The sequence below is a fragment of the Rhinatrema bivittatum genome, chromosome 3, assembly GCF_901001135.1.
Source record: "Rhinatrema bivittatum chromosome 3, aRhiBiv1.1, whole genome shotgun sequence".
Taxonomy (NCBI): domain Eukaryota; kingdom Metazoa; phylum Chordata; class Amphibia; order Gymnophiona; family Rhinatrematidae; genus Rhinatrema; species Rhinatrema bivittatum.
Window position 1 is genome coordinate 150,100,508 of NC_042617.1, and position 27,033 is coordinate 150,127,540.

The window sequence follows — 27,033 nt, forward strand, 5'->3', positions numbered from 1 at the left end:
GAATTGCCATTGAAAAATATATTTAATCGATTTTGCTGCTGAGTCAAGCCAGGCTTTTTTGTTAACTGCAGTTTTTTTTGTTTTATTGAACTCGCTGTCTCTCTGTGCTCTTTTAATCCAAGAAGGCAATGCACTGGGCATCAGTGACAGTGGCACTGGGTTGTTTTGCAGACACACATATATTGGGATAGCGGTTCTCTCTGAAGCCAAATCTCCAGTGGGCCTCTTTTCTAGTTACAACTTTGTTGTGTGCACATACATTACATTAGTGCACATGAAGGCACTGTGTCTGTGTGCAGCCAGTTTTGCAGACTCACTTATAATGGAGCAGCGGTAGTCTGTGAAGACAAATCTCCAGTGGGCCTCTTCTGTAGTTACAACTTTGTTGTGTGCACATACATTACATTACTGCACATCAAGGCACTGTTCCAGTGGGCAGCCAGTTTTGCAGACTCACGTATATTGAGACAGCGGTGATCTCTGAAGCCAAATACCCAGTGGGTCTCTTTTGGAAATAATTCTTTTAACTGAAATCCCTAGTAGGCAGTGACATTAAATCCATAATGTCAGGGAAAGATAGACATGGTCAAATGATTGGGACTGGGAGAGGAAGCACCTCAAAAGGCAGGGCCAGTCCCCCATTAAAGTTAAAAAGGGACCTGTTCCAATCTAAAATCTCTGGAGGGGGCAGGAGTTTTGGAGGTGAGGGAAGGGGAAGCTGAGTCATGCCAGACAAAATGGCGACACCCAAAAGCAGCAGTGCGACAGCAGACTTGACAGCATTGACAATGTAGTGCAGGCACTGTTTGTTGCGGTTCTGGCCGCGAGCACCTGCTCCTGCTTCCAGAGGTCTGGTTTGTGACCTGGTTGATGGCGTCCACACTGGGGCTGCACCGCAGCGAGCTCTCCCATGGATGCCCGTGGTGACTCTGCCCAACTCCTGACGTCAGATGCCTCGGCCTTGATAAGCCGGCCACGGCCATCCAGTCTTTGCCTTGCAATGGGTTAGCCTCCCGGTTTCCTGTTGTGCTGTGCCCCGGAGTGACTCGCTTTGCTTCGTCGCTCTGTTCCTGCTACAGTACCTGCTTGGTTCCTGCTTGCTTGCTACAGTACCTGCTGGTTCCTGCCTGCTACAGTACCTGCTTGGTTCCTGCTTGCTTGCTACTGTACCTGCTTGGTTCCAGCCTGCCTGCTACAGTGGCTCGAAGGGGCAATCCACCCAGTTACGGTTTACACAGACCATAAGAACCTCGAGTTCCTGTCCCAAGCTCAGCGCTTGAATCCCAGACAAGCCAGATGGTCGTTCTTTTTTAACCATTTTAACTTCACTCTTCACTATCGTCCAGCCTCAAAGAATGTCCGGGCCGATGCCTTATCCTGGATCTCGGCTTTGGAGGAGGAGGAGGAGAGCCCTCAGTACATCCTAGACCCTGCCAAGGTTCGTTTGGCAGCTGTCGCTGTCGAGTCCCAAGAGAGGACTTTAGTTCCGAAATGCCTATGAAAAAGAGTACTAAACTGGGCCCATGATTCTCTAACCGGTGGGCATGCCGGACGAGACAGGACATTAGATTTACTGAATCGTTACTACTGGTGGCCCAACTTAAGACGAGATGGCCAAACCTATGTGAATTCATGCCCCACATGCACCAAACAGAAACCGAAAGTCGGGCTTCCCTGGGGTCTATTACAGCCACTTCCAGTCCCAACGGAGCCATGGACCCATATAGCCACGGACTTTGTGGTGGACCTGCCGGCATCACTAGGGAAGACCGTGATTTGGGTTATGGTAGACCGCTTCTCTAAAATGGCCCATTTTGTCCCATTGCCCAAACTGCCATCTGTTCCAGAACTAGCACTCCTGTTTGCACAACACATTTTCCGTATCCACGGGTTTCCACAGGACATAGTGTCATATTAGGGGCCACAGTTTACGGCCCGGTATTGGAAGGCCCTGTGTAAGAGCTTTGGGGTACAGCTCAGCTTTTCCACGGCATTTCACCCTCAGAGCAATGGTCAAACAGAGCGTATGAATCGCTCTCTGAAGACATTTCTCCGGGCATTTCTAAATGAGAGGCAAGACAATTGGGTGGAATTACTTCCCTGGGCTGAGTTCTCCTATAATAACCAGATTCACTCTGCGACTGGGAGATCCCTTTCCAAACAGTTTATGGGAAACAACTTAAACCACCTTTGCCTTTATCTCTATCAGTTTCCTCACCTGCAGCACAGTTATCAGCTCAGCAACTTCAACGACTTTGGAATTCCATACAGAGCAAGCTCGCTTCAGCTGGCAAGACGGCAAAGAGATATGCTGACCGACATCATCAACCAGCCCCAGTGTTCCTTCCTGGAGACGGCGTCTGGCTCAGTACGAAGAACATCCATCTAAGACTACCTTCTAAAAGATTAGCACCTAAGTTTTGTGGTCCCTTTCATGTGGCAGAGTGGATTGGGATGGTGTCTTATCGATTACGATTGCCTTCCACATTACGGATTCACAATGTCTTCCATGTGTCCCTCCTTAAACCAGTGATCCTCTCTTGCTTTCACCGCAAGCCGCCAGAAGCAGCACCGACTCCTACGGCTGAGGACCCCACATTCCAGGTGCGTGAGGTTCTTGACGTGCGCTTTTTCAATCGCCGTTGGGAGTACCTGTTATCCTGGGAGGGTTGCGGTGATGAAGACAACACCTGGGAACCTGCTCGCAACATCTTAGATAAATCCCTCTTACGTCAGTTTCATCTGGATCATCCCAGTACACCGGGTCCTCTGAAGAGGGGGTGTAAGGGAGGGGGTACTGTTGCGGCCCCGATCACCTCCCTCATGATCGGGTCCGTGGCCGCTTACCTCCGCTCCGGTCCGCGGCCGAAATCGCCGGGCTTCAGGCCTGCTAGGCCACATGGCTGCGGCATCTCCACGAGGGGGACGCCGCCAAGGCTCGATGCTGGCTCCGCCCCCACGCTGCTACGCACGTGCGTGCGAGGGCAGAGCATTTAAAGGTCCAGCACCCGGAAGTGCTGGACTGCCCCCTGGATGACGTCAGATGCCGGCACAATACTTAAGTCGGTGTCTGACTCCTAAACAATGCCTTGCAACGAGGTCCCTCTTAGGAGTGTCTAGTTGCTGTCCGTTCCTGTTGTTCCTGCTGTTCCTGCTGTTCCTGTTGATCCTGTTGATCCTGCTGTCCAGTCCTGCTGTTCCTGCCTTGACCCTCGGACCCTCTTCGTGTTCCTGCCCAGGCTCCAGCTCCGGCTGATTCTCTCTCTTGGTGACTTCCTGGTTCTTGACTCCGGTTTGCTTCTGACGTACCTTGCCTGCCACCTGCCTCAACCCTCGGACTCTCTTCTTGTCTCGTCTTACGGTTGTCTCCTAAGTCCAGATCCCTACGGGCTCCTCCTGAGGGGATCTAGGACTTCCAGGGTGAAGTCGTCTTCGGTGCTTCAGCTTGGTTCCGCCTCCCGGTCTGTCCACGACGGAACCCCCAGTTCCATCAGGCTGGCCCAAGGGTCCACCTCAACTCACTACCGCAACAGTAGTAAGATATGCAGCATACATTTTATTTTATTTATTTATTTAGATTTATATTCCACTTTTTGGCACATCAAAGTGGATTACATTCATGTACTATAGGTATTTTATCTACAGCTATTGGCTTTAAGCATTCTTATTTCAACTGAACCACAACAACCTCTTCCCCATTCACATTTCCACACTCTGTCACCTTTTCACAGACCTGTCCTTTCCCTCTTTCTCTCACCCGCTCCACAGCCCTATCTCTTTACACTGCCTCAAACAATTCCCAGCCCCACCAGGTCCTTCACACTATCTCTCCATCCAGACACCCTTCCATTTTCTCACCCATTCTTGCATTCCCTCCATTTTATTCCTCCCTTTAGTCAAGGGCTCTGCCTCTTCACAATCCCTTACTCTCTCACCTCTTCCACCTTTCTCACTTCCCATATGCTCTCACCCCGTCCCTCTCTTCTGAGACTCATCCCTCCTTCTCAACCCTTCCTCAAAAGGTTCTTCCCTCCTAACTTCCTCCCTCCCTCTCTCCCTTCAGATTCTCCTCAAATTTTTCAACCACCCCTCCCTCCAAATGATCTTCTCCTCTTCTCATCCCATCCCAATGTTCTTCCCCACCTTCTCAGTATCCCTCCCCTTTGGCTCTTTTCCATCTTCTACCTCTTTCCTCCTTCTAGGTGCTCTTCACCCTTCTTTCCTCATTCTTCTATTCAGATGTTCTTATCTCCTTCTCACCCTCTCCCTATGTTCTTCTCCACCATTCCACCCATCTCTCCTAGGATCTTTCTACCTCAATACCCTTCCCCTTCTTTGGATCTTCCCATTCTCCATATTGAGGGTCACTATATCCAGCACCACAGTTACTGGGGCACAGATACTTACACTCCTAATGCTTCTCCTTGCTCTCTGGGCAGGCAGCAGGAGCAGCATTGAAGTAAACATCACCATCTCCTGCTGCCTCAGGGCCGGCTTCATGGCACAAGCAGTGATATCATGCTGCTCCTACTGTGAGACTGGCTCCATGGTAGGAGGAAATGATGATCACTTAAACACTGCTCCTACTGCTAGCTTATGGTGTGGAGAGGATGAGGAAGAGGATAGGCAGGTCAGACTGCACTGTACTGCATTAGGTTAGAGCAGGGTTTGAGTTACCTAGGGCCCAATCTCTGAAACCAGGGTGGTGAAGGAGTGTCACGCCATTTTTCTTGGCCTTGCCACCCTATAGTGATACCTGTGATCTAGGCAGGAGGTCGGTGGCCTAGATTTTTTACATCTTGTGAGGATGAGAGCCCTCTAAATGTGATGAGTTAAACAGTGACTCCACATATTTCCATATTGGAGCAGCCTCAATTGATCAATCTTTTCTAGCAAAATTTTCCCTTGACCTAGAATCACTAAAGTGTTCATAGGCCTTAGTTCTGCCACTGCCATCATAACAACCTCTGAAAAATCAAAAGCTGACGCTTTTGCTTTGGCCTCAGTTAAGATGGTGAAAAGTAAATAGTTTTGTGTGAGAAAATGTCTGAAATTAGAAAGGGTATGATCAGAGATCACCACCTGGCATCTTATGAGGGAATTTTTAAATTAATAATTCTGATTCCTAGTAACATTGTGCTTGCTTACACAATGATTTTTTTTTAATTTATTTCGGCTACTGCTCATGCTAACTAATTATGTGCAGTTCCTAAAGCTGAGGGTTTCCATATTATTCTGTGTGTATATTGTTTTTTTTAAACTATTATAATGGTCTCAGCTTGGTCTTGCACACAAAGAATGAATTCATGAATTAATGTTTTTTCCTGTAAAGACCAAAAATGCATCACTGCCCACCCAGCGAACATGAAGAATAACATAATCCAATTAAAGCCATTCCAGAAATATCCTCCCTGGGGAAATCTGAAATACAGGCTTTTGTGCAGATACTTGTCCCACTTTCTAGAACTATCTTTTTTCCGTCACCAAAGTTTACTAGCTTTTAAAAATGAGCTTTCAAATTTTATCCAGTCACAGGATGGAATTCTTGAAAGGTCATAGTAACATATTTTTTCCTCTAACATCAATGAACAATTCAGAAAGTGTCAAACCATTTTAAAAGTTATTATAAATCATATTGATAAATCAAATGGATTGTAAACAAAATCATACATAATTGCATTTGAATTTACTAGACTGTAAGTAGATTATAGGAAGTCTTGTTGAAGGACATGTGAAAAATCATATTTTCATTTTGCAAAGATTTGCAAATTATTCTATGGTTGCTATGTTAGTTTATTTGAATACATCAAAATAAAGGTCAATAAACAAAAAAATAATAAATAAAAGTGATACCTTTCAATTGGGCCAGCAATACATTTCTTCACTAATGATTGGTTGCTTCCTTAGATCAAAAACTGAGCAAGTGAGATAAGAATTGTTTGCGTGGCTTTTCTTTTCTTGCAATTTCTGAAAAATAAATTATTGGGCAAAAGATGCAGCATTACAAGTGGCTCAGAAGCTTAACGGTCCAGCCTAAAGATATAGGTAGACAGTTTAAGGTATCAATCACAGACTTTCCATTTTACATCCTCATCACATAGCTGACAAACGCCTGCATGCTGAGATGTGCACCTTTACTTGGGATGTTTTCTGTCACATGGGCATGCAAAGACACTGCTGAAAGTACTGCCTCGGCTGTTTCAGAGGCACTGCTAACATCAGAGTGATCACCTAGCATGCCTTCACTTATAACCTTTGGTAAAGTGCCTGTGCAACATTGTGGCAATCCCATAATGCTCACAGGTCCTTACAAGCTAGCATACCTCTTTGTGGTTGCATGCACGAATACTTAGTTGATCCATGCTCCACTTACTTCGGCTAGTTATCAGCTATCATGTCCAGATGGTGAGGTCATTGGGCATTGGGATGTCATGTTGGTGAGGTAAGCTTCTCACAGAGGCAATACAAGGTAGGGATGTGAATCGTGTCCTCGATCGTCTTAACGATCGATTTCGGCTGGGAGGGGGAGGGAATCGTATTGTTGCCGTTTGGGGGGGTAAAATATCGTGAAAAATCGTGAAAATCGTTTAAAAAATCGAAAAATCGAAAAACCGGCACATTAAAACCCCCTAAAACCCACCCCCGACCCTTTAAATTAAATCCCCCACCCCCAAATAACTTAAATAACCTGCAGGTCCAGCGGCGGTCCGGAACGGCAGCGGTCCGGAACGGGCTCCTGCTCCTGCATCTTGTCGTCTTCGGCCGGCGCCATTTTCCAAAATGGCGCCGAAAAATGGCGGCGGCCATAGACGAAAAAGATTGGACGGCAGGAGGTCCTTCCGGACCCCCGCTGGACTTTTGGCAAGTCTCGTGGGGGTCAGGAGGCCCCCCACAAGCTGGCCAAAAGTTCCTGGAGGTCCAGCGGGGGTCAGGGAGCGATTTCCCGCCGCGAATCGTTTTCGTACGGAAAATGGCGCCGGCCATACGCGTATGGCCGGCGCCATTTTCCGTACGGAAAATGGCGCCGGCAGGAGATCGACTGCAGGAGGTCGTTCAGCGAGGGTTCCGGCGCCTCGCTGAACGACCTCCTGCAGTCGATCTCCTGCCGGCGCCATTTTCCGTACGAAAACGATTTGCGGCGGGAAATCGCTCCCTGACCCCCGCTGGACCTCCAGGAACTTTTGGCCAGCTTGTGGGGGGCCTCCTGACCCCCACGAGACTTGCCAAAAGTCCAGCGGGGGTCCGGAAGGACCTCCTGCCGTCCAATCTTTTTCGTCTATGGCCGCCGCCATTTTTCGGCGCCATTTTGGAAAATGGCGCCGGCCGAAGACGACAAGATGCAGGAGCAGGAGCCCGTTCCGGACCGCTGCCGTTCCGGACCGCCGCTGGACCCGCAGGTTATTTAAGTTATTTGGGGGGGGTTCGGGAGGGTGGGGGATTTAATTTAAAGGGTCGGGGGTGGGTTTTAGGGGGTTTTAGTGTGCCGGCTCACGATTCTAACGATTTATAACGATAAATCGTTAGAATCTGTATTGTATTGTGTTCCATAACGGTTTAAGACGATATTAAAATTATCGGACGATAATTTTAATCGTCCTAAAACGATTCACATCCCTAATACAAGGATGTTGGGTAGACTGAGTGAAGGCAAGACTGGGAATCAGATGGTGTCATGCCTTCACTTGTATTTGCAAGTCACCTCAGAAATATCAAAGTCACATTTTAGTTTCTAATGACTCTAATAGCACCCACTTCTCCTAAGAAAAGGTTCAGATTAATTATTAAATCCAACACAAAGGTGTGCTATAAGTTAATTTCCTTGCCTGATCCATCACAGTTAGCCTTAGTCAGATATGGAGATGTCACGGTACTGCAAGACTGTTAGCCGGTTGAGCTCAGTGCTAGTCATGTGGTGCTGCTGTTTGTTTGTATATACCTAGAAAATATGCTGAGTACTTTGCTTGTTGTGGTAGGTAGTATCACTTACTGTCCTTGTGCCATCTATGTCCACCCTTAAAGCACATAGGCTGAGGACTCCTGGGACAAACAGCTTGCAGAATGGCTCCTTTCCAAGGTCGATCACCACCTTTCAGGGGTTTTATGGTTGCAGGCCCTCGCTAATAGGGATGTGCAGACAAAAGGTTTATGTTCATAAGTCCATAAGTCGAAAAGGGGGGTCAATTTCGGTCAATATGGATATATGGAGAATTCCATAAGTTGAGTCTACGTCCATACGTGCCCCGGTTCCCTAAATAAAAATTTAAACCCCTCACCCTCCTTAATCCCCCCCCAAGACTTACCAAAATTCCCTGGTGGTCCAGCGGGGAGTCAGGAAGCCATTCCTCTATTCCTTTGCGAGGAGCACGTGACGTCCGCGTCACGTCGGAGTGACGCGGCCGTCACGTGGTCCACCGCGGTTCCGCTCCCGGACCCCTCCTTGGACACAAACGGAACTTTTGGCCAGCTTGGGGGGGCCTCCTGACCTCCCCAAGCTGGCCAAAAGTTCCGTTTGTGTCCAAGGAGGGGTCCGGGAGCGGAACCGCAGTGGACCACGTGACGGCCGCGTCACTCCGACGTGACTCGGACGTCACGTGCTCCTCGCAAAGGAATAGAATAATGGCTTCCTGACTCCCTGCTGGACCACCAGGGAGTTTTGGTAAGTCTTGGCGGGGATTAAGGAGGGTGAGGGGTTTACATTTTTATTTAGGATCAACGATCGCGATTTCCAACATATTCAACATAGCTATGTTGAATAAGTTGGAAATCCGATCATTTTCGCCTCATCACTTTTTTAAGTAAAAAAAAAAAAAAAGTAGCGTTTTACATATAAGTTCAAAACGAATGCACACCCCTACTCACTAATCCACATGGTTGCCGGGACTTGAGGCCAAGCAGGATGAGTTGCAGTCTATAGGCTGTGCCTCATGTGTTGTCACTTTTACAATTAGTGTTGAGCAGGGCAGGTGTGCTGATAGACTCTCATTCATCACCTCTGTATAGAATAAAGGCTAGAGAAGCTGTTTTCCACTGATGACCTCAAGGCATACAACCTGCCTCATTGGGAAACCTCTCACTGTGCAGAATGTATGGGGCAACTGCTCCCAGAGGTGTCATGTGATTGCCATGATGGCTTATGCACTTTGTTTGTTGGCCTCTTTCAAGACAAGCATTTCCTGCCTTCTGAGGGCTTCAGGGGCCATGTCAGTACCTCTGACAAAGTGCTTATCAGATATTCTTCTCACAGTCATCTGTCATGCTGGCAGGTGTGCCTAATCTTCTGTGTGTACTTTGCACTCTGATTCCCTCATTATCACGCAGGGACCATGCAGCCATAGACAGCATGGATGTTCGATTACAGACATGCCAGGAACATACTCATTGGCCATGTGTAGGTGCACAAACTGCTGGAGGTAGTCTGTCCCCAAAAAAGGGCCAACACATATGTGTTACTGTGCGCTCCTGGGTGAGTGACGTGCTGTGATAGCCTTGTTCTGGGAGTGATGTTTGCCTTGTTGTTCCCTCCATTACCACACTTATGCATACCCCAGAGCAGGCAGTGTGTGTGCATCCATTTTGCACAGACTGTCTTTCAACCCAAGTGATCCTGTGTTTCCACTGTTTACAACCGGGGCCTCAGAGATACAATTGTATCATTGGCTGAGAAAATGGGCTCACGCTTACTCAAGACCATTCCATCTACAGCTCACACTCTCTATTCCTTGTGTTCAGAGGGGTGGGGGAATGTGCATCAGACCTCAGATAAGGTGTGTTACATTTCTGGATGAGTAGATATCTGCCTGTAGTGTACCCGTTCCACCCCCTGAACCCTGATGTACTTCCACCTCATACTTGGAGTGGGCCTAATTGTCTTGTTATTTGGACTTGTTTATGGTTCTAAGAGCTTTAGTTGTCAGAGAAGGTTAGCTGTTTTGGTTTTTTTTTTTTGGGGGGGGGGATTGATGAGGCCTTGAGGCCTGCTAGCACTCCTATCAGAGGTTCCCTTTTTCTAGACCATGGCCTATTTATCCTCCTCTCTGTAGAATAGATCCTGGACACTCCACATAGAGGCTGCCACAATAGGCCACATCTTTTTTGACATACTCTGCCAGATGTTTAGGCTGGCAGCTGATGCCTACAAAGATCTGCCATATATAGCTTGATATGTTTAGTGTGCATATATAGAAGTGGTGGCACATTTCTGCAGTTGATTTTTGGGGACGGGGTTAGCAAACGATATTCACAGCATAATGTATCCTGACTCAACCTGTGCATTATGCATCTCTGTCTACTTGCTGGCTGCTCTAACATCGTGTCAGCAGCTTTGTGACAACTGAGGAGGAGTGATGGAGTTGTGTAGGTTCGACCAACCCCACAGCCCAAGAGCAGACAGCTCAAAGGCCTGCTGTTTCTTGAGAGCAAGGATGACTGCCTCCCCTGTACTGGCCTGGCATGTGAATCAGTATAATATCTGTTTGCTGCCTAACATGTATTATACAGATCCACATGTCCCCCCTCCTCTCTCCCCTCCCTTCCTCTCCCCTGTACCTGCCCTACTGTCTTCCCTCCCCTCTTCCCTCTCTGTTTATTCCTAGCCTGTTTGTCTTCCTCCCACTGGACTCACCTGGCTATCACCTTCCCCCTCACGCCTCCTCCTATCCCTTCTCCCTCCCTATCTGTACTCCTGTCCCTGTCCCTGCTTCTACTCCTACTCCTTCCCTTGCACTCCAGCTCTTGTCCTCCCTCTCCCTCCTCCTCTCCTCATGCCTCTCCTTTCCTCTCTCCCCTGCCTCTCATGTTCCATCCTCAACACCACCACACCTCACCCACCATGCCTCACCAGTCCTCCTTACCACTATGCCGCACCACTATGCTTCACCACTCCTCCTCCTCCACCTCACCACCATGCCTTACTCAAACACAAAGGCAAACTGACAAACTTGGCAAAAAATCACAACTTCCACAGACAGATAAAGACAAGAGACAATGTTTCAGGTAAATATATTAGAACAGAAGACAGGACAACTCACTCAGGAATCGCTATCCACTAAATCCACTAAACTCCAACCAAGGGCTCACCTACTCTGCTCGCCTCTCTCCAAACTCCTAACACACCCTCAAAAAGGCAGCTGCAAGAAGCCAGTATACATAAACCAGAAAAATAATGTGCTATGCAGAAATCAACGCGTGCCATGTAAAATGACATGCAATGCACTGACGTAACACGTGACACGATAATTTCCTATCTAAAACGATATACAGGAAATTCGCCTAACCACACCCATTTTTTTAGCGCTTACACTATTCCCACTATTTTTATAGCAATTTGATGAACTAGACCTAAATTAGCTGGATAAATAGCTCTGCTCTGGAACACCCATTCTGCCCTTCACTTAGCCAACTAACTATTTAGCTGGATAAATAATTATCCAGGTAACTGGAGGCTGCTAAATGCAGCTGAAATGGTGTCACTTAGCTGGATTAAGTCTGATCTTATCTGGCTAAGTGATGCTGAATATAAGTCCCTGTGATCTTATATTCAGTTCCTAGAGAGAACATTACATCTTTGGGACAAATTCTAACTCCAGAAATTAAAGGAGAACTTTTTGCGGGGCAATTACCACTGCTAATTTGATTTTGAAGTGTCGACAACTTTTATGGATTTAGTTTGAGTTTATGCCCAATTAGCAAGGAAGAAACAGAAAAAAACCCACATTTATTAAGATTTCTCGTCATATAGATGTGTTGAATCAATGTATTCCACTAACTGAATATCATCTACAAAAAAATAACAACTAAATCCATGATCTTGAATTAAGGCTGCAAAAGGTGGAAGGTATAGATTAGAATGTGTTGAAGTTAGGACTGAGCCCAGTGGAGTTCCTATAATAATGATCTTACTGATGACAAGTTTGAATCCCAATTGACCCAGTAGGTCTTATCTGTCAGGAAAAACGTAAACCACTTGAGTGCTATAGCATCAAGCCCTAACTCATATAATCGTTGAATTAACACCAGATGATTGATAGAGTCAAAGGGGATTCTTTTCAGAAGCTGGTGAGGATCATAAAATTTCAAAGGTAGCTAATCTTTTGTCTATCTATCAGGTAGGTTATTCTATTCCTAATTCTATTGTTACATTTACATTTATCCTTAGTAGTTACATGGAAAGCTAATATGCAATCTGAGTCAGTTATTTCTAGGACTAACGACGCTTCTTCTATGCCCCTTCTAGGATTTAATTTTACTATTGGAAGAAAAGATGCTACTACTTTAACTGAGAAAAGCCCTAGAAGGTAAGACTTTGGCATTACAGACAATAGATACATCTTTAAATAAAGGGAAATCATTTTTTTATGTTCAAATTTGTTTATTAACTATATTGCACACATAGCATATCATGCAGTTATTCTTTTTACATGTAGTGCACCAGACAAATAACTCATCATAAGTAAATTGTCACATAATAACAGATTCTCTATGCCCCTTCACCCCTCCCTACCCACCCTCAAAATATTTAACCCATCTCCCTCCCCCATTACAAACAGAACAAACAAAATCAGGGGCTTGAAGTATAACTTTTCACCTTCTTGTGAATGGACCCTGAACTGAGGCAAGATTGCCAGATCTGAGCCTCCCAAACTCCCTGTTTTCTCTAGAAAACACTGGAAGGGGAGTCCTTACAATCATAGGTAGTGATCAGCAGTTCCTAAACTCTCCTGCTCTTCTTTTCTCAATAGTTTTGTGTTCTTTAAAAAAAAACTGGGAGATGGTTTCTATAGTACCAGCAGCCCAGTGCAGTACTGTAAATGTCAGTAGATCCCACGGGGAAGCCTGTCTGTATACTCTGCTTTGATGTAAGTTCGGGATTACATATTCCCAGGCTATTCTCTCATTTTTGTTGGAATGCAAATTGGTGAGATTAGTCCTAATATCACTAACATTTTATTTCTAAATGGGTGTTGTCATAATAATAATAGCAAAGTCCTAGGTTAATGACAGTATTACACAATTAAATGATCCCGTATTCCTTTGTTTAGTGACATTATCAGCAAAGTACTATGAAACATGGCAGAGAAACAATAGAGTCTTTACCAGTACAATGATTCATTGTCCCCTAAAGGGATCAGAAAATGTTGGCAGGTACTCATGCAATCACTTTAGCTGCCCAAAATTAAGTTGTATAACTAACATGGATAATTTCTTACTGAAAGCAGACTTAAATAGCTCCTGCAGAACAATCATCATATTCATTGATGCAGAATTCTGTCTAACCTTGTTTCTTGACCAATAAGCTATTCTTGATATTCATAAGGTTATTTGTACAAGAATACTGATTAGTCATAGAGAAACTTGGGAAAAAATTGCACATGTATGTGATGTGTATGTATTTATTTAAAATGATTCTATTCTGCAAAATCATAAATATGCTCTAAACAGATTAGAGATAAAACAGTAAACCAATAACATTAACAAAATGTGATCACAACAGATGATCGCTTGTTCGTTAAAGCATATTGGTAATTATGAAACATGACAATGCTATTATCTTCTTCCTGGATTAAGCACCACCAAGAAAAGCAGAAATGCAACTTGTTTCGCATAACAAAAGGCTTCATACATTCCATGTTTTTAGCATCAAATAGCGTGAACTTAATCTACTCTCTTCAAAATATGTGAAGATAAAATTTTGTCCCTTCTGTTAAGGATACATGTGGCAACGTGGTCAGTCATGGTTTAGGAAACAGCTAGTGGGATAAAGGAAGCGGTTTCTTTAAGTGCAATTTTATTTACAGTGCAAACACAATACAGAAGAAAAGCTGCTCACTTGCAGTTCTGACAATAACTAACCTCAAACATAACAGGTCTTTGCATAGTTTAGCTTCGTGCTTGCTGCCCCCGGGGTGTGTCTAACCCATTTGGGCCCTAACTCCTTATAGTATGGTGTGGGGAGCCTCCATTCACCCTTACAGGCTGAACCTTAAGCTGACCGGGATAGATAGCTATGACTGGTCCCTTAAGGTGGTTTGAGGGAGTTTCTGGTATACTCCTTTACAAACCCTCCCCCTCAGTTCACCCTTACTAAGGTGAGTGGCTGCCTGTTCCTGGCTACCACCATGGATTAGGAACCCGGTTCCATCTGCATGACCAGGGAAAGAATGACTTATCATTGCCTATGTCACCTCTGTACACTCTTTGTCCCCTTATACCATTGTCTTATGTCCTGCAGATCCTAATGATTGTAGCTTATTGAGGTGCTTTCCTCGCCACTTCTTTTGGGGTTTCCCCCTCCTAGGCTGCCAGTGGAATAAAGTTGCATCTTTGCATGGAGAGGTCTGCTGAGGATACAGTTCATTAGAGTCTGGAGGGTTCAAACCAGACATGAGGTGACCCCAGAGAGTCTCAAACCATGGATAGTCTCAACTAAGTACCACGGGGTATGGGAGATGAGGCAGTTTTCATACCTCTAGGCTGGCCTGACCTGCTGAGGTTGTCAATACCACCAGATCTGTTGGGTATCAGTTCAGGTTCCCATAGGCACAGGTGAAGGTTTCTGTTTCCATATCTTCGATTGGCATTTTCTTGGCTAAGCCTCTCCGGATCAAAGTCCTTAGACCCCTTGAGACCAGCAAAGCTTGTGTGGGGGAAGTCTCCCACTTCCACTGTGCTCACAAACTCGCTCAATCTAGCTTGCGAGCCTTTCACAAGTTTACAACTGAGAGTCTCTATTGATCTACGATCCCACTTCGTGTATTCCTGCCAGAAACAGTCTTGGACCATGTGCATTTTCTCCCCACAGTGTGAACATTAGGGAGGATTGAAATGAATTTCAAAACATGATGAATAAGGAAATTTGTTTCATTTGGCAGACCCCAAAATGATTTGGGGGGCCTCCTGAATGAAACAAACCTTATTCATTGCATTTGTTTGAAAAAAATGTATCAGGCCTAAGCCTAGGCCTGAAACTGGGGCCTTGCCTGGGGCATAGGCCAAGGCTCAAAGCAGGGGCCATGGCCAAGGCCCAAGCACGATGCCAGGGTTTCAGGCTAGGCCCAGCCCAATACCGGGACCTCAGCCGAGACTCGAAAAAGATCTTATTTGATCTGTTGGGTATCCAATGGCAAGGCCAAGCCTCAACCGAGACCCAAGTTTGACACCATGACACGACCTGGAGGCTGGGCCCCAGCACCTGGGCCTTGACCTAGACTGAAGCTTGAACCCAGACCCAATACCATGACCCAGCCCAGAGGCTGGGTCCTGATGCAAAGGCCTCATCTCAGACCCAGGCTCTGTGCCATGATCCGGCCCAGAGGCTGGGTCCTAATGCCTGGGGCCTTGGCTTAGGATGAAGCCTGACCCATTCCCATTGCCACAAACTGGCCTGGAGGCCAGGTCCTGCTGATGGGGATTCGGCCACAACACAGGCCTAATACCGGAGCCTGGCCTAGAGGCTGGGTCCCAACGCCTGGGCCTCACAGTTGCTCTCGCTTTGTCCTCTTTTTTCTAATGTCATCCATTGGGATTGCATCAGGGTTAATTAACTCTGGCACATTCACCCCGATGGACGGTGCTATTTTGATGTACTACAATGTGTACGGCTGTGGATCATGATGTACTGGTGGAAGTGTGGAAAAAAGATTCCCCATCCAGTAGAAACTTGCTGTATCTTCAGGGGTATTTTGCATTATGGAAAAGAGTACTTAAATTAGATTAATTAATAGTTGACTGTTATAGCTGGGAATTGTTATCAGATCTGAGAGACCCACTCTTCTCTGTATTTGTGAGTGTGTTGTATGATTGTGGTATGGAAGGTATGTGGGGGTGTAATGCTGGAGAGGATTTCCTACATGAAGTAATAAAAAAGTTATTGGGCTGAGGTGGGGTTGACACTACCCATAGGAGGGATCCTACGGGTCCCCACCATTGGCAGGCAGAGAGGGCTGATGGACGGAGGCTGGCTGGCGAGTCACCAATACCAGCCCTCGTTCCCCGTGGGTTGAGCCTTTGGGTGCCGGGGCCAGCTGGACTTAGATGGCCTCCATCGGTGGTCATCAATGGATGGATCGAGGTCAACTCAGAGGCAGCAACAGGAGAGAGTATCAGTCTATACTGGACTAGGCGGAGTCCCGGAGACCCGGGCACTAATAGGAACACAGTGAGACAGGGGGCGCCCGAGCAAGAGCAGGCCGAAGCCTGAATAGGCCACGACCAGGACAAGGGCTGAAGAGGTGTCATTGAGCAAGCTGGGTTCAGGGCTGGTGGCAATCCGGAAGCAGTGGCAAGCAAGGCTTAGGTCTGGATGAGGAGAGAAGCAAGTGGATGGTCAGATGAAGCAGAAGTCCAGGGCTGGAGAGAGGCAATGGAGTAGTCAGGCTATGCAGAGGTCCGGGGCTGGAGAGAAGCAATGGAGTAGTCAAGCAATGCAGAGGTCCGGGGCTGGAGAAAGGCAACAGAGTAGTCAGTCAATGGAGAGGTCAAACCAAGGCAGCAATCCGAAGGGGAGATGAAGGAACTGGAACACAGGTATGAGGAAACAGGAACAAGGATACTCAGAATTAGGAACCAAGAACAGCAGAAGCAACGAGCACTCGACAAGCTAGGGGACCTGTTGCAAAGGCAATCTGAAGTAGCGGGTCCCAGCCTTATATACCGGAGCTCTACTGATGTCATCATCCGGGGCCTGTGGCTAGGTTCCCGCTGCGGGCCCTACTTAAGGTCTGGTTGTGTGCGTGTGCACGCCTAGGGAGCAGTGTGGCGCTGGTCAGAATGGCATCTCTCCGCAGCCCACGTGGAGAGGCCTGGTGCGGAGCGCTAGGAGCAGTAGCAGAGCCGGAGGCACTAGAGGCGGCCCGATGATGGAGCCGGCGGTCCACAGCCGCCAGAGATGTGGGACCAGGTACTGGATTACTTTGAAAGAGGTGAGGGGGACAAGCCATGGGTCTGCTGCGCCCGGCACATGTAACAGTTATAGAAATTAAAATGAATACTTGGGATGCAGACTCCATGTTCAGATGATTAACTTGAATTTGAACCTGAATCTGGTTTTATATGTACCTTTTTGAAAGAGATTTTCTCTGTTTCTGTTCTGTCTGTTTATCCCATGTTTAATAAAAATTATTGATAGAAAAAGGGAGAATATACAAGATCAGGGCGCAGTTTCTGGATCTGTCTGAGTAGCTAGTTTTGTACAGGTTCAGGTTCAACAAAGAAACCATACTATACCTCTGTCAACAGAGTAAGACCTTCAACCTTCCACTTGGAGAGGCCACATCTTGCCAGTACACCTCAAGGTCACTATGACATAAGGGTCATGACTGGAATAAGCCAGTTAGCCACCTCTACATGAATAGATTGGTTCTGGTTGTATTTCTAAGGAAAACATATCAGTATTTTGCTTTCCCCCAGTGCAGTCAGCAAAAAGCATACATTATAACTAATTTCTACCAAATTGCACATTTCTCTTCTGTTCTAGGGGCTATCGATTGCACTCATGTCCCTATAAGGGCATCTGCAGACAAGGAGGCCCACCTTCCACAACTGCAAGAGCTTCCACGCCCTCAACATGCAGGTGGTCTGCAAGGCCAAGGGGAATATCATAGATGTTGTGCCCAGGTTTCCAGGGGCCTTCAACAATGCCTACATCCTTTCACAGTTTGGCTTTCATGACTGCTTCCAGGATGGTCTCATAACTAGGGAATGGCTTCTAGGTAAGTATGCTGCTCTCATACAATGACACAGCAACTAACCTCTGCTATTTCCCTCCCTCTGTCTCTAGATGGTCTTGCTACTCAAGCCCAGGATGGCTGCTCCAGCCTCTATCAACGAACAGCCAAACTGCCTATCAGCTTGGGATATCTCACCCTCCTTTTCTTTGCCTTCTTCCCTATATTTAAGAAGATTCAACTCTAGCATAGCGATCTTATTTTTTTAAATTTTAAAGAAAAGTGACATGGCAGCAAGAAAAGCAAAACCATGGGTGTTTCATTTTTCAGATATTTTCCTCATTTATAACTCTCTGATAGGGAAGCAATCAATCTGCTTCATCTGGATGTGGAGTTAACAAATGACGTCTATGTACCAGTACCTTTCAATTGTACCCTCATGATGTTGCTCTGATGAACTTTTTCCCGATGAGCTCTTATTGATTTGTTGATTCAGTTTTATGAGTGTATGTATGTTGTCAATCAGATTTTTGTATTGTATTTACATTTTGGATATTTGAATTTTATATATTGTTTATTTTGTTGTCACCACTTTGTTTTTTTTTTTTCTTGGAAAGACAGTCTATGGATATTTTAAATAACTAAATATAATATCACATTTTTAATAAGTTTTTATATCAATGTTTGTACCTCCCCCAAATTTGTTTTTCTTCCAAGGACACAACATTCTTATTTTTTATTACATATCCCAGAAAGAAATCATGCTATTCTTATACATGAAACCAGCTCTAAGATGCAGTCATGAAAGTATTTTAAAATTCTGTGTTCAAGAAAAAAGTTTCAGACACCCAAAATCAAAAGGCAGTAAAAATTCTGAGGTCAATATTTGGTATGCTATGGACCGGGAAAGTTATCCAAATACATGTACTTGGATAACATTAGCTGAATATTTAGTAGCAATTATCCATGTAAATGTGTCACTGCATATAAAGTTACTCAGATAAAGAGATTCAGGTAAGTTTGAATCTTTTGAATAATGACAAATTTTAGCTAACCAATGGGTGCACTACAAAACCCACACCTGACAAATGGGTAAGGATAGAAATGTGGGCCAGGACTTTTTTTTTTGTGTGTGCAGGGATTGGGTAAAGCTGGTCCCTAGTTTTTTTGTTTTGTTGTATCTTTGGGAATAGTGGGGTAGTTTGTATTGTGTTCCGCAAGGGCTGTCTGGAGCTTCACCAGCAGAAGACCTCGTCCCTTTAATTGCCTGCAGCTGATTCCTATCCACAGGGCCAAAGGAAGTATAAAAGGAGATTTCCTCTGACCATGCCTCTGACCATTCCTCGACTTGGCAGAAGACCTCGTCCCTTTAATTGCCTGCAGCTGATTCCTATCCACAGGGCCAGAGGAAGTATAAAAGGAGATTTCCTCTGACCATTCCTCGACTTGGCAACGTCTCCTGTGAGAGTTGTTTGAGTCCGCTTGCTTTGGTGAGTTCCAGCGTCTTGACTCCTTGTTCCAGTTTCCTCTTGGTATTCCTGGTTCCGGACTTTGGATCGGCTAGCGGTGTTTCCTGGTATTGACTTCGGATTGGCTAGCGGTGATTCCTGGTATTGACTTCGGAATGGCAAGTGGTGATTCTCTGGTGTGTGGCTTCGGACTGGCAAGTGGTGATCCCTCGGTGTGTGACCTCGGACTGGTAAGCGACAACCCTCTGGCACTTGACCTTGGACCTCTTTCTGACCATCGTCTTCAAGGGCCCACCTAAGTCCCAGCGGCCCGGGTCCCTACGGGCTCCTCCCGGGGGGGGGGGGGGACGGACCGCGGGCTTCCAGGGGTGAAGCTCCAGACAGCCCTTGCACCGTACGTCTGTTCCTTGACCTCTCAAAGGTCCACCTAAGTCCCAGCAGTCCGGGCTCCTCCTGGGGGGACCACGGACTTCCAGTTGCGAAGACACACCTCCGTTCCTTGACATCACGACTCTTCATCTGCCTTCACAGTCGCATCTGTCTCCAGTGCCGAGGGTCAATTGGTCACCTCTTCTGTTCCTGCCTCGCCACCCGACGGGAGAACCTACGGATCTTCCTCCAAAGTATACTATCCTTCCGTCGGCACAAGGGTCCACAAGCCTGAGCATAACAGTTTGAATGCTGCTTGATCTGCTCCTTTTTTTTTTTTTAGTTTAGTTATCTGACTAAAAGTACAATTATTTCAACCAGAGTTAGTGAGTTAAAATGTATCCATACCCCTGAAGCCCCTATATCACCAACTATTTTTATCCAGCTAAAGTTTATGCAGGTAATGGACAAAATTATGTTGGATAGTGGGACACAATCTTTAAATCTCAGATTTTGTTCAGCTAGCACTGAAAGTTAGCTGGACAAGCTGTAACACTCTTTACCTCAAAGCCCCTCCGGCATAGCATCCCACACCATGCTGCATCCAAGGGCCCTGGCTAGAACTTCCTGCACTTCAGAGCCCTTTTTATAGGTCCTGCAGCCAAGTCTTTCTGTGGCGCTGGCTGATGACATCACGCCCTGCCCAGGTATAAAAGGAAGCCCTCTGCAATCAGCCAACACCTCAGTAATAGGTTGTCTGCGGATGCAAATGACCCATGGACTTTACCATTGCTTTTTCTGTGGGGTAGATTTGGAGCTGGGAAATACTGCACAATGAACTGAAAAGCAAAGTTACACTTGCAACTGTTTCCCAATCCTTTCCAAAACATGTCTCCAGGAATGCCTCTGCTAAAAGCAACTAAAGGTTCCTGCAGTGGGAAACAATGTAAACATTTTTGCCTGCATGGAGGTGGGCAATTTTTCAAACAGGGCAGTCTGGGAAGGTGAACCCATATTAGCAGGTCTTAATTGCTTTGAGATAGATTTTTAAAAAAATATGCACACATCAAATGGACGCACAATTTTAAAACATGCATTCGCCGGTGCACGCATGTTATAAAATTGGGGGCGGCATGTGCAAGGGGGGGTATAATTTGGCAAGATTCTCGTGGCAACGTATCACGGCCTTCCCCAGTTCCTTCCCAGTCCGCTCCAATTAAGGAGCAGACTGGGAGTGAACTTCCCTTCCACCCACCCTAACCTCTCTTCCCCTTCCCCTCTCCTTCCCACCCCCTAAATGTTACCTACTTTTGGGAGGGGGTTTTGTTTTTTAAGTTGCTGCTCCCCCAGAGCAGAAGTAACTTGCACCCGCAGGCTGACTGCCAGCACGCGCTTCCCAGGCTTTGCGGCAAACGGCTGCTGTACCAGTGGCTCCAGCCCCGCCTCTCTCCCCACCCCTTTTCTTTGGCTTGGCTCTTGTGTGCGTATTCTGCGTAACGAGGGTTACGTGTGCGGCCGGGCCCCTTTTAAAATGGGCACAGTGCAAGCAAGGCCCGGCCACATGGGTAACCCCTGTTTTTTATGCGCGTGGGCCATTTAAAATCGGGCCGTTTGTGAATTGTCCTCATAATGCCAAAGAAGGCCTTAGAACAGTGCCTCATCTAAATAGTTATCTTGCAACTTTTGTGCAAAGCTACAGGGAATTGTGAAGAAAGGCTCGGAATTTCCCACGGTGATGATTACTCCCACAGGCAATTGTAATATAATAAAGAATATTTGAGGGGGTAAATATTGAGGGGTAGATTTTAAAACCCCGGCACACGTAAATCCAGGGGTTTACAAGCATGGCCAGGCCTTATGCGTACCGGGCCCATTTTCAAATGGGCCCGGCCATGCTCATAAACCCCGGGATGCATGTAAGTGCCGGGGCCTTAAAAGGGGATGGGGCGGGGCTAGAGACGCCCGGTACAGCGGCCATTTGCTGCTGTGCCGGGGGATTGCGCGCTGGTGGGGTTGCCGGCATGTGCAACTTGCTCCTGCTCCTTTGCAGGAGCAAAAGGTAAAATAAAAAAAAATAAGGGTAGCTAGGATAGGGATTGGGGAGGGCAGGATAGGGGAAGGAGAAAGGAGGATAGGGTAGGGGGTTGGGAATTTCCCTCCCAGTCCGCTCCTTATTTGGAGCGAACTGGGAGGGAACTGGGGAAGTCTTGATGTGTCACTGCAAGTTTTTGCAAAATTATACCGCTCCCCCCCCTTGTGCGTGCTGACCCGGAATTTTATAACTTGTGCTCGCCAGGTAACGCGCGCACATGGAAGCGCGCATATTTTTTGAAAATCTACCCCTGAGTGTTTAATAAAATGATGTTTGTGTGCTGAAGGAAGAACGCAGATGTTTATCAGCATTGGAGATTTAATTTATATTTTGAATGATGATATATATTGTAAAACAGTTATAATTTATGGTCTTTTTGTGATTGATAGGAATGTTTTAGATTTGTACACCATTTAGATTTACTGCTAAGTGATATATAAACACAATAAAATAAATAATATAACTTTGTATTTACATTTTTTTTTTGTACAGTCACAGAATATCGCCTTAAATCTAGAGGGGATAAAACACTGAGAAAATAATCCATGTCTGCCAGATCTACTATTTTGCCAACCTGGCAATATTCTGTTGGGCTTCTCTCTTCTTTGTTGTGTTACTTTAAATTAGTACTTTGCAGTGTGCAATGAAGATGGGTGCACATGGTCAAAATGCTCAGATTTGATTTTCAGGAGGAAGTGCCCAAGGGATTGGTGTCTTTAAGACTTTAATCATTTAAGAATTGTTTAAGTGATGTTCACAAATTCTTCCAGTCACAACATTTCTGTTCGGATTCTTCCATTTATGAATTTCTGCAAAATGGTAGCATTCATGAACTAGACCAGCAGCATTTGTTTCCCTTCTTAATAAAACTTTGGTTACTTGGTTTTCCCTGAGTAATGCTTTCTTTTTCTTTTTAACTTGCAGTTTCACCTTTGTGTGCAGAAGCTCAAAATGTGGCCTTGATGGAAATTCCTTTCTTGTCTACTCCATATAGCACAGAACCATTACTTTAACAGCTGTCATTGTCGCACTTAAATGTGTCATAAAAAATATCCCTTTTCACATCGTCTACCATTTTCAAACTTCATGTGATTTGAAGTGTGAAGCATTTTTCATCCCTTTCATATCATGCCAGAGAACAGAATGTGATGGGTTTTTTTTTTCCAGTTCTACATCATTTTGAATCAATGACTCACATGACAAATGTAATTTAAAGGCAAATGTGGGTGACAAGCATGCAGATACTGAAGAATGGAAAAGTGGAAAAGCAATGCTGAAAAATATTTGGGTGCTTTTGGGTTTCCACATTTGTCATTAGCATTCATATTCATATACACTGGGGGGGTCAACTTTTAAACTCCCCGTGGTGCTTGTAAGTTGATTTTCAAAGGGTGACTCCCTGCAGAATGTTCCTTTCAAAATCCAGCAGTGTGATGTTGACACAGAGAGCTTTCACGTACAAAGTATGCGGGTTAAAGCAGGTGCATGGATTTCAAAATGAAAGCCCTATGTGTATGTCATGGGCCCTACCCCCAGAATTGGTGCTTTTTCCCATGGAGGAACATACTGTGGCAGCATGCATGTTTTCCCCACATAGAGTCAGTAGGGGAGAGGGGAACTTTTCTAAGTTTTCATGGAATTCAGGGAGAAGATAAGAATAGAAACTCTCCTCTCCAGAGTCTGGAGAAAGAGTAGGAGCTTTCTCAGGAGAATGGGAGAAGTCTATTGCCTATGAAAAGGGAATGGTTTCTCTCTTGGGAAGAGGTAAGAGTTCCATTTAAGTTGTCCAGAATGGATCTAGAGCCCACAGTGATCAGGAGTGATTCTGAGAGTGAAAAGAAGAAAACTCTCTTGGCCCATCATTGTCACCAGGTGCCAGCACCGTGTACACAGTTAGGCCAATGCAATGCCATGAGCTGGCTGCAGCGCACGGCTCAACACATGATTGGATGTATGTTTTGGATGAGTGTCCATAACTCCCGATGCAAAATGGGGGTTAACGTGTCCAAAACACGAGTACAACTGAGCGCATAGCTAATAGCGCTCATCACATGTAAATTGCTGTTGATGAGGCTATTAGCTATTTCCCCCTGAAGCAAAAAAAAAAAAAAAGTGCCCGACATGCACATTTTTACCCTCAAAAATCAATGCCTCCCTGGAGCAGGTGTTAATTCTTGATGAGCCCAAAATGTTTACAGAAAAGCTGAAAATACTTCTTTTTGATAGTTCCTCCGACTTAATATCATGGTGATATTAAGTCAGAGGAACCAAAAAAGGAAAAACCTTAAAAAAAAATGTAAAAAATGTGTGTTGGTAATCAGGTTAGGAAAAGGGACTCTCAATTAATGAAAAATTGAGCGTCCGTTTTCCTAACCAGCTGACAGCCACCTCTCCTGGGCACTTGCTGCCGAGGAGGCGCTAGGGATGCACAGTTTCCCCTTGGGCTTCCTTTTTATCACAGCAGCCCATTTGAATATTACATCAGGCAGTCCGGAGAGGTGCATTAGTATGCGTTAGGAGAGCGGGAGCTCAATCATGAGCGCCTGTTTTCCATGCGCCAATATTTCATCGGCCTGAGTGAGAGGAGAGGAGCTGTATCAAAAAAAGGAACAGTCAATAGAAAGCATGAGAGAATGATCACTTATAACAGAGTCCCAAAGAAATGTTTTCACTTTTAAACTGCAATAATGATTAACTTGTATACCACCACATTTTATATATACAATCTTCTTAATTCCCTGAGATGGGCGTGTTTTACAATCTGGCTGCAATGGGATGGACAGGAAGGTTTCAAAAACAAATAAAATAATATTGTATCAGGGCCCTGGTCACAAAACATTGCATTTGTGCATTTGTTTGAAACATAATAGATAATGTCAACAACATTTCCTATTTTGTTTCACCAATTTTTCAAAATGGAACAAAAGAAAACCCAATGAAATTGCATAGCTTTTCATTACTTTAAAAAAACAACTTCAGGGGGCTGCGGCCAGCCCTGTGGATTGCCTCATGGACCTGCAGCCTGCCCAGCCTGCCCTGTGGCTTGCCCTGGAGCCTACCTTGGAGTCTTCCCCACAACTTCTCTCTGAACTTGCACCATGGGCTGCTGGAGCCTGCCCCACAGCTGGGCCTGCGGTTGGACCTGCATCCTGGCCTGTGGCTCATGTCACAGACTCCATTGACTCCTCTTCTCCCCAGTGAAACCTGCTGGGGCAGGGAGCCACCTCTGCCCCCACTTATCCCTCATATGGAGTTATCTGCAATGTAAAAGGGGCAGAAAGGAGGCCCACTCACCCCCCTGCCCCATTAGTGTTGTCTTCAAAATGGCGCTGGTTGGCCCTGAGACCAGCAATTTTAAAATGGTGCCAGTCTCAGGGCTGGGCAGCACCATTTCCTTGTAAGGCCATACAAACATACGGCTATACAAGAAAATGGCACTGGATGGTTCTAAGACCATTGCCATTTAATGTCACTATGCTGCCGGTCTCAAGGCTGACTGGTAACATTTTGGTCAGAACATTAAAGGAAGAGTACATAAGTGGGCCTCCCTCTTGCCTCTTTTGCATTTTAGTGGACCCCCATGGATGGGGTAAGTAGGGGATGGGGTGTTTCCTGGCCCGGCACCTTTTGCTGGGTGGATGACAGGGTGCTAGAAGCTTCTGGGGGTTGCCTAGTGTTTTGACAGGGGATCACTAGGGACTTTTGGCAAGTCTTGGGGGGTGGGGGTCAGGAGGGTGCGGGTTTATTCGTTAATGATACGTTGCTTTCATGGGGGTTTGCAATATGTTTTGGAACCCCAGGAATGCAACGAATAGGGTTCTATATGTTGCGGATTGCGCATTCATTCAAAATGAATGCACATCCCTACTCTGCACACCTATGTCCATTTCCGCAGAAAGTTCATGAAGGAGTGTCTGCTGCTCCACTAACCTCTGCAGCATCATATAGGTGGAATTCCACTGGATGACAATGTCTTGAATGAGATGCTTGTGAGGAATCCTCAAATCAGTCTGCTTTTCACAGAGAACCTGCCCCGCCTTCACCCTTCTGTGGAAGTGTGCTGCTATGTTCCTGCATTTGTGTATTAAAGTATGCAGCTATTCATTCTCTTGGTGATTGGACTCCAACCCCAGAGCTGACTTTACTGCAAGGTGCAGTGCCCATTGCACATTGCCTTTACCATGTTTGCACCATTGTCTGTGACAAAGAACCCCGCCTGAAGATTCCTGTCTCGCTGGTGTAGTTGCCAGCCTGCCAGCATCTGTCTGATGCATGCTAGAATATTGGCTGCAGTATGGGCCTGGCCATCAGGTGGGTGTGCAGTAAAGCCCACCTCTACCCTGATACTTGTTCTCTAATAGAGCTGCTGCTGCCCCCTGCCTCAGCCAGGTCCCACCAGTGTGCTGTCAGGGAGAGATAAGCTTGTGCAGCATTTATGGCGGTCCAGATATCGCAGGTGAAATGCACACTCCCCTCTGCCTTAGCTAGCAGCACTTGGATGTGACTGTGACACTGGTTGTGCATGCTGGGGATGACCTTTCTGCTAAATGCGGTTCTGGAGGGAACTTTGTAATTTGGAACTAAGACCTGCAGCAAATGCTTGAAACCCACATTCTCCACTACCTGCAAGGGCTGGTCATCAAGGGCAATCATTTCCCCGATGCTCCTGGTTACAACTTTTGAGGCTGCCTGCCTCCTTCCCCAGGATTGCATTACCAAACACCACCCAATTTCCTCCATGGCGGGCTGTCACTTCTGACAATTGGCAGGGGGCTGTTGGCATGCCACCTGAGTGCTAGAAGGGGCTGAGGGCCTGGGGTGACTCTGCTCCTTTTCAACCACTTTCAGAATCAGAAATTGCCTTACTGGGTCAGACCAAGGGTCCATAAAGCCCCGCAGCCTGTTTCCACAGTGGCCAATCCAGGCTACAAGTACCTGGCAAGTACCCAAACACTAAGTAGATCTCATGCTACCGCTGCAAGCAATAGCAGTGGCTATTCCTCAAATCAACCCAATCAATAACCCTCAATAGACCTTTCCTCCAAAACCCTATCCAAACCTTTATTAAACCCAGCTACACTAACTGCACTAACCAATTGCGCATTGAGTGGAAAATAATTTTCTCTGATTAGTTTTAAATGTGCTACTTGCTAACTTCATGCAGTGCCCCTTAGTCCTATTATTGAAAAGAGTAAATAACCAATTCACATCTACCTGTTTCAGACTCTCATAATTTTAAAGACTTCTTTCATATCCCCCCTCAGCCATCTCTTCTCCAAGCTGAATAGCGCTAACCTCTCTGTTAAGACAATCTGGGAAGGAACCAGAGGAGGGGCGAATAAAGGAGGAACTTCAGATTTCTGAAAAGCCATTTCATACAAATGATGGCAGGATGTTGGAGTAATTAAACTTAAAAGCACCTTCAGCCGCTAATCTCTTAGAT

General features: G+C 46.0%; 1 long non-coding RNA gene across 1 annotated transcript in view; it reads right to left on the bottom strand.

Annotated features, from left to right (window-relative positions):
- LOC115088707 overlaps window positions 1–27,033 on the bottom strand; it is an 80,571-nt gene that overhangs the window by 36,295 nt on the left and 17,243 nt on the right. Inside the window, exon 2 of the long non-coding RNA XR_003855828.1 lies at window positions 5,854–5,967. This is a non-coding gene — a long non-coding RNA (uncharacterized LOC115088707). The remainder of the gene's footprint in view (window positions 1–5,853; window positions 5,968–27,033) is intronic.